The 8,287-nt window shown below is 39.9% G+C and overlaps 1 long non-coding RNA gene across 1 annotated transcript; it reads left to right on the top strand.

Moving 5' to 3' along the window:
- Positions 1–534: 534 nt before the first annotated feature.
- LOC122965377 lies at positions 535–4,073 on the top strand. Its single transcript, XR_006398212.1, has 2 exons — positions 535–3,650; positions 3,753–4,073. It is a non-coding gene; the product is annotated as an uncharacterized LOC122965377 (long non-coding RNA).
- The last annotated feature ends 4,214 nt before the right edge of the window (positions 4,074–8,287 follow it).

The raw sequence follows: 8,287 nt of genomic DNA, 5'->3' as shown, positions 1-8,287 counted from the left end.
AAACAAGTTTTCACTGACCAAGGACATATTCATCTGGAGTTCGAGGATCTGGACCAAAGTCTCTTTTTTTTGACTTCATGTAGCAAAGATATTTCCAACCACTGCCTCTGAAAGAAATTAGAGCTATTGTCCATCAGGTATGTTCCGCTGCATTCCTTTCTGCATTTATAAACAATATGAAAATGGATAGTGGTGGAATACTGTTGACCTTGTCATTGATTGAAATGTTTGTGACTTTGAAAACCTTTCAGCTTGCCAACGCACTTGATAACTTGAAGGCTGCTGGTAATATACACGCAGAAACACTGGAAAATATGATGTTGGTCACTATCTGAAGGAGCCTTATAGAGTCAAAGTGATTGACTTCAGCCTGGCCTGTTTATTTTTTCTTTATTTTTTCTTTAATCTTTAACTAGGAAAAGTCTCATTGAGATGAAAAATCTCTTTCACAAGAGCGTCATGGCAAAGACAGGCAGAAGCACAATTAACAGTTTACAATGAAAATAAAGAATAAATTACAGAATCATAAAATATAAAAAATATTCATCAATATTTGTTACAAGTCATGAACATCAGGTACAATATGAATCAGTCAAAACATCTACAGCCAGATGTGCCTGCCTACAAGTCATTTAGCATTACTTTAAATGCATCCAGTGAGACCAGCTCCTGAAGATTCAAGTAATTTTGCAACTGATTCCAAGCAGAGGGAGCAGCATACTTAAACACCCTTTTCCCCCAATTCAGTACAGGCTTTAGGGACAGATAGTAGGAATAAGTCCTGGGAGCAAAGACAATAACTTACCATACTTTCCTGAAGGATAAAATGGAAGCACACCAAGAATAGCTATATAAATAAGAATATGCCAATCTATGCCAATCTATGGGTGGACAAGGCAGACCATCCAACCTGAGCATAGAAAGAGATGAGTAACGGCTTTAGAAATTTTAATAAACCTCAGTGCTCCATGGTAGACAGTATCCAGTGTGTGTAGGCATTGCAAAGATGCATGCATGTATATAATATCACCACAGTCCAGCACAGACATAAAGGTAACAGCAAAAAGTCTCCTTTTGGGCTCGAAGGAAAAGCAAGACTTGTTTCTAAAATAAAAACCCAAGTTCAACTTCAGTTTTTTCACCAATTGCTGAATGTGAGATTTAAAAGAGAGAGAATAATTAATTGATTTTATTAATTTGATTTGGCCTGTGATGTGTCAGCTGCCAAGCGGGGCTCATAAATTCAGACCCGTCTATACCAGTGAGTAACTGGAACTGGTCAGGATTGAAAAAAAAGGCTGTCAAAGATGAAAATATGTGGAACAGGAGGAGGTGTGTTTTGAGGAGGACAGGAGGAGGAGTGGTGAGTAAATACTCACCACTCTGCACTGTAGCTGGATTTGAAGTGAGCATATAATATTTCTCTGTAGCCCTACTAAGACATGAGTGTGTCTAAAATTTGACTGTTGACTTTCAGAGCCTTATGTCGATGAGAGGAGGACAACCAAGCACTACCAGAGGACCTGTTATAATTTGGTTGGATTTCCAAGGCCACTGCACACTGGTGATTATTGTACACTTGTTGCCTGTTATGCCAGCAAAGCCCGTTTTTATTGGCTTTGTCTGTTAAAAATAAACAATTGAGTTTCAAGTACAGTATATAAACTCCACACATCATTGGCATGAGTAGACATTGTTGACCTGCAGGCAGAAAATAGACTTTTGTCTGTGTTTCTGTAGTGGTCTGTAAGAATGAATGGCAACATGAATACAGTATATCACCATATATAGCATCTAAACAACTTCCATTCTCTAGAAGCATTAAGTATTCAAGCAGGGTTTATATGTATTTATAGCAAATGCTTCCTTAAGTAGTACCCGCCCAGCACCAAATGGCAGACAAAGTTATTGACTAGCTAGTGAATAAAGTGAAGCTTTTAGCTGCTCAAGAGACAGATACTGTGTTCCCTCAGCTGTTTTTGGGGACTAAAATGGAGCTAAAAGGAGAGTCAATATTGGACTTACATTCACCAGGTAGACAGAAATACAACTCCAAATGAATGCTAATCTTGCTGTGTGTCTGCTGGATGTCTAAACAGGCACATTGCCATTATTTGATAGACAGTAGAGGTAACAAAGGTAACCTGTCAAAATCAAACCAGTGATGTTGTGGTTATATAGTATGCATCTTAACCACTAGGCCCCACAAATATTTTATATGCTAATAATATGTCAAATGTTGTGTTTACAGCTTGTTGTGATTTTCCCAAGTGGCCAAAAAAATCACTTAATGCTGTTTTAAGAAATAGCATGTCCCAAAATTTACATCAATCTATTACGCAAGTATTATACTTTATTATCCATGAATGATCCGCTTTTTCATGTGGTGTCTGTAGCAGTGCACAGAATAATGTCACACATATACTATTAAAGGAATAGTTCAACATTTTGGAAAATGCGCTATTTGCTTTTAGAGTTAGATGAGAAGATTGATAGCGCTCTAATGTCTATATGTTAAAAATGAAGCAACAGCCACCAGCTGGTTAGCTTAGCTCAGCATAAAGACTGGAAACAGGGGGAAACAGCTGCCCTTTCTGTCCAAAGGTGATCAAACCTGCCCTAAAAAATCATCTAAATCTCATGAATTAACTTGTTACATCTTGTTTGTTGTGTGAAAAAGTACAAGTGATCATTCGCTGTTTATGAAGGGTTATGTGCAAAATTATTTCTTGGCCGCTGTGACGTCCCGCCCTGCTCCCTAGGTTACTGAGTGGCCTACACCCTCAATTTGAAAACAACATTTTTTTTTACAGATGTTTTATCAGAAACTATAGCACTGTTGCTGCCCCGCTACTTTCCCTACATTCCTCCAATGTCAAGTTTCAGTGGTCTCCCCAAGCTGAATAGGCTTTCTGGAGGTTGAAAGAGAGCTTCACCTTGGCACCCATCCTCACTCTCCCAGATCCTCTTCAACAGTTCATTGGTGAGGTCAATGCCTCAGATGTGGGCATTAGGGCAGTCCTTTCCCAGCAGTCACAAGGGGATAACAAACTCCATCCCTAAGCCTTCCTCTCCTGGAAACTCTCTTCCGCTGAAAGAAATTATAACATTGGGAACAGGGAGCTGCTGGCCATCAAGGTGGAGTGGCGCGACTGGTCCTTTCCTGGTTTGGACAGATCATAACAACCTGGAGTACATCCAGTCTGCCAAATGGCTTCAACGCCAGACAAGCCATTTGAGCTCTTTTCTATAACAGATTCAATTTCTCCCTATCTTACTGTCCTGGGTTCAAGAAAACTAAACCTGATCTCGCCTCTATCTCGCCTGTGTTACCCTAACTCAGCTGCAATGTCTCCCACCAACATCCCGATCTCTTCGGGAGATCGTGGTGGGGTCAGTGACGTAGGGCATTTAGGAAAGGGTCAGACAGACGAATGTTAATACCCAAGTAATGTACAGCTGTCCCCTGAACCGGGTGGTGGCTGACTGCCAGCAAACTCCCACCTACCAACCTGGGCAGAGAGAGTGGCTGTCAACCCAAGACCTTCCCTGGCCTTTCCCTGTCTTGGATTCCCCAGATCCATGAGGATTCACACAACGTTCCATGTTGTCAAACCTGTGAAGGAGAGTCCCTTGTTTCCTGCCTCCAGGTGGGAATATTATACTATATATTATGGTTTTCAGTGTTTCATGTCATTCATTCATCATTTCCTGTTTTATTCTGAAATACTCACCTCCATATCTTGTTTCAGATACTTCTCTTCCTGCCATTGTGTGTTTCCCGCCTGTGTGATTGCCAACCCTGCCCCAATTTGTTTCACCTGTCCCTCATTATCCTTCCCTCCCTAGTGTATTTAGTCTGTGTGTTCTCATTGCCAGTTCATCTTTGTACCCAGTGTCAAGTGTTCTAGTCTTTTTCCTAGTGTCTAGTTCTCCTTGTGTTTTTGATCTGTGCTTTGTTTTAGCTGAACCTTGCCTTTGTCTTCTAGTTGCTGGATTTGTTTGCATGATCTTCTGACTGACTCCCTACTCCCTACCGAACCTTTGAAAGTAAAGATTGTTTTTGATCAAGAGTTCTGTCTCTGAGTCGTGCAATTGAGTCCTCTTGCCAGTTATTTCACCAGTCATTATAGGCTCAAGAAATAGTCTGCCACATAACCTTGCATACAACAACAAATTGTTAGTTCTCCACAATATAAAACATGCTAATGAGCTTTAGTGGTGCTGGTATGCAGACTTTGTTATTTTTGGACAAATCAAGGCTAGCTGTTTTCCTCTGTTTCTTCCTCCAGTCTTTGTGCAAAGCTAATATAACCGGCTGCTAGCTGTAGCTTCATATTAAGCATATAAACATGAGAATGGTATCAATCTTCTCATCTAACTCTTGCAAGATATCAAATAAGCATAATAACCAAAATGTGAAGCTATTCCTTAAAACAAGATGTCCTTCCTCTTTGAGGCCATGGTGAAAGTACTTGTACTTTACTGTTTTGTAAAACTAAATATGTATTTACTTGAAGACATCTAAAAGGGTTTCATTATACTGCTGTATTTAATGAACAATATTTATCCATTGGCTGTGGGTAGGTATTTCTCAGAATAAGGAGGTCAGAAGAACCCCTTGAATTTTTACACACAAAACCGAATTTGGCACACACACCCTCATGCCAGGGGACACTAAGTCGAGCTTAAACCTAGCTTAAACACCCGCTGAGGATGTAATTGAAACTGTTTGTGCTGATTCATTTTGAAAGAGCAATGGCCAATGGGGAAACTCCAACACTAGGCTGGCTGACCAATGGTGTAACTTCATCACTGAGTGAGTCAGTCAGCGCCCCAAAAAGTCCAAAATGTGACAACTGCAATTGCAATTGGCATACATTTTGGTGTTGCATGCAACTTGATGCAAATTTAGGATATTTTCATGAAAAGCTGTGGTGAGTAAAGGTAATTATATTCAAATTGAAGGAGACAGAGAAGTTTTTATGGGCATTTAAGGTAACAGAGGAGATTTTATGCTGATTTGTGGTAAGGGGGGGGGGACTTGGAGGTGACATATGCAGGTTTTATGCAAATGTCTAGTGACAGCATTTTTTTCCTACCAAAATGATAGTGAAATAGGTTGGCATAGTGAGTGATTATGCAAATTTGTGGTGACGAACACATAGTTTGGAGAGAAATTATTGAATTGAAGAATTAAATTAGTGTGAAAGCATTATGTTAAGGAGGTGCTTCTGTTTGCACATGCATGCTATGACATGTATTTGTCAACAGTTGCATATATGTGCAAGATGAATTTATGTTTCATTATTAACTTTGCTAATCAGTGATGTTTGGATCCAAATATGCAAATACTGTACATCTTATAGATTGCTTAGAGATTGATCTCTCTCTCTCTCTCTCTCTCTCTCTCTATATATATATATATATATATATAGAGAGAGAGAGAGAGAGAGATTAATTTTCTTTTGTCCATTTTTGACCTTTTGTTAGATCAAATGACTTTAAATTAATTCAACATATTCTCTTAGATGTACAATATACTAACTATAGCTACAGTGTTTGCTGATTTATATTCCTGCAGTTGCTTTAAACCTGTGGATTTCCTTAGTGTCCTGTTTCTACCTTATATTCCCTGAAGTCAATGTTTTAGGGCCAGATCAGACTGTATTGACTTCATCGCTAATAAACATGCAATTTCACACTGCATTTTCAGTGGTTTTGATTCGTCCCAGACTTCCAGCATCAGAGCACATTTTCTGCAGACACCATCACTGGTTAAATCTTGCATAAGTTTGTGATCTAGATTGATGATAAGCGCAGGCAAATTCTCATGTTAGATCATTTGCGTAATAGAAAAATATTCCATTTGATATCCATTATAGCTTCAAAATAGCATGTATATGAAAAGAGTACTCACCAAAGATTCTCTCAGAGGCAGAGAGAGGTTGCCCTTAATCTCCTGCTTTGCTTCTTGTCTGTGAAGCTGCTAATGGGTAGAACAAAACACTCTGTCTTCTCAGGATATTGCTGCTTGTAGAGCTAATCAGGTTGGAAATGATGGCTGTGTGTGTGTGTACGTGTGGTCCAGGTATTCCTCACGTTGTGGGGACGTAAATCTGTTTACACAGTCATATTGTGGGGACTCGCCTCCCTTATGGGGACAATTAAGCAAGTCCCATTAGTGTAAATCATTAATTTAAGAGTGAAGACTTGGTTTAAAGTTAATGTAAGTTTGGGGTTATGTAAAGGTTAAGGTAAGGGTTAGGTTTAGGCATGTGGTGGTGATGGTTAAGGTTAGGATAAGTCTCCAGGAAATTAATGTAAGTCAATGTGATGTCCTCTGAAGTGATGGAAACACGATAGTGTTTGTGTGTGTGTGTGTGTGTGTGTGTGTGTGCACGCAGACAAACCCGCACGAGGACATTCCCATTTGAACGGCTCTTATCTCCTGTGCTCATTTACCATCATTCACACTACACATTAACCCCTCTGTCTTACTTTAACTAACTAATGTACATACATTCACATTTGAAATGTGCTTGGAGTATCAAAAATGCATTATGTGTACATGTCTTATCTTTTAAAAGGAGCATGCTTCATTTGCACTCTGATAACTGTAGAATAATGTATGTACCTCTCCACAGATTTTCCCAGATGTCCGTTGGGTTCTGTGAGACTAACAAGCACCATAAGCTGGTCCTTCTTGATCACATTGCCTCAGATTACAGAAATGATAAAAGCATCGCTGACTACCATGAAGGTCATTTAAGAGTGTAAAGTCAGCATGATGCCACGTCAAGAGGCTGAACGCATGCAAAATATTCCTCCCATTGTCCACCAGGTATTGTATTGAATAATATAGCATGTTCTGATGAGTTCAGGACCTTGCATTTTAATTCACCTTCAGTTATTTAGGTTCCCGTTAGGGATGGACCGATTGACTTTATCCTTTATCTGATACTAATTCCAATATATTGGCCAATATCGAGTGCCAATCCGATACCAGTACTCTTGTTGAGGTCAAAGTCTGTTTGCCCATTGATTTCTATTTCCCCTTACCTTATCCTCAGCTCAAACATATCCCAAGCCCTGATAAGATGATTTTTGTGAAATCTGACCTCAACCCAACCTCACCCTAACCCTCAACCAGTTAACTCTATGGCACCTAACCACAACCTAACGCAACCCCAACCATGAAGGTCAACAGTACAGGAAACATGTATTTGAACAGGAGGGAAACACTGTCTGACCTGTCTTGCATTCACTGTCCACTGTGTTCTCATGGAAGAGGCTTCCCACAGAATAATTACATGCTTCTACATCTTTTCATCAAACCCCTGTACATTGCTTGTTGTTTGACGTTTGTCTTTCTTCCTCAGGTGAAAACTGACCAGCCAAACAATGTCATTCCTCCACAGTGATTTTTAGCTCCAGCTGCTCAAAATTGTAATGTCAGTCTATCTGTCCTGGGCCATTCTCCCTCAGCAACATGTACATTAAACACAAAATAAAATGTATTTCATTCCTCTTACGTTTCAAACTGACTGGACAAAAAGTGCAGAAAATTTCTAGAGCAACTAAATGGAGTGAGCCTTAGGTATTGTTATAGCTAACCGCAAACGTCATTGTCCGCACTTCTGGTTTCCCAGTAAAGGCCTACCACTGCCTTCACATTAATGCATTCATTGTGAGGTACATGCACAAGGTGGCAAAGTGTTGCTTTATACACGTTAATTACAGCTGTAAATGAACAAAGTGGAACAGGGAACTGTATTAGGCTGATACCAGAACTGCTTGATAGGCTTAGTATCGGCACCTCAAGCCAGTGCTAGCGTTAATAGTTTTGGTGCTACTCAAACCCAGACTGTGCTGTCTGGTGGAGAATTTAAGTCTTTTTAGGAGTTTTGGAGGTTGTCAACAAAGCCCCAAAGTATCAAAAAACCTGCAGCTTAACACCATGGGAATAAACCTTACTTCTTGCTCTCTGTGGTCGTCTTCTGGTCTTTTTTCTTTATTATCACTTACAGCCACCAGTCACTCTTCAAAAGAATCTTAAAATAGCCTCTGCCTGTGGTGATACTATTTTAAAGCTTATTTTGTCACAGGGGAATGAACATCTCTTACAAGCTGATGCACATTTATAGTCCCATCCTCTAAGTGTCTGTGAGAATGAGATTGACCAGCGACATTTCCCGGGACGCTGTCCAATGTCAGATGCGTGTATGTTAAGTGAGAACAACTTACCAAGCTGACGTGGGTAGGACGACAATATTTTCAAACTCCC

This window comes from Thunnus albacares, chromosome 16, assembly GCF_914725855.1.
Source record: "Thunnus albacares chromosome 16, fThuAlb1.1, whole genome shotgun sequence".
In the NCBI taxonomy this organism is placed as follows: Eukaryota; Metazoa; Chordata; class Actinopteri; order Scombriformes; family Scombridae; genus Thunnus; species Thunnus albacares.
Note: the sequence above shows the minus strand (reverse complement) of the source record. Positions and strands in the feature narration are given on the sequence as shown.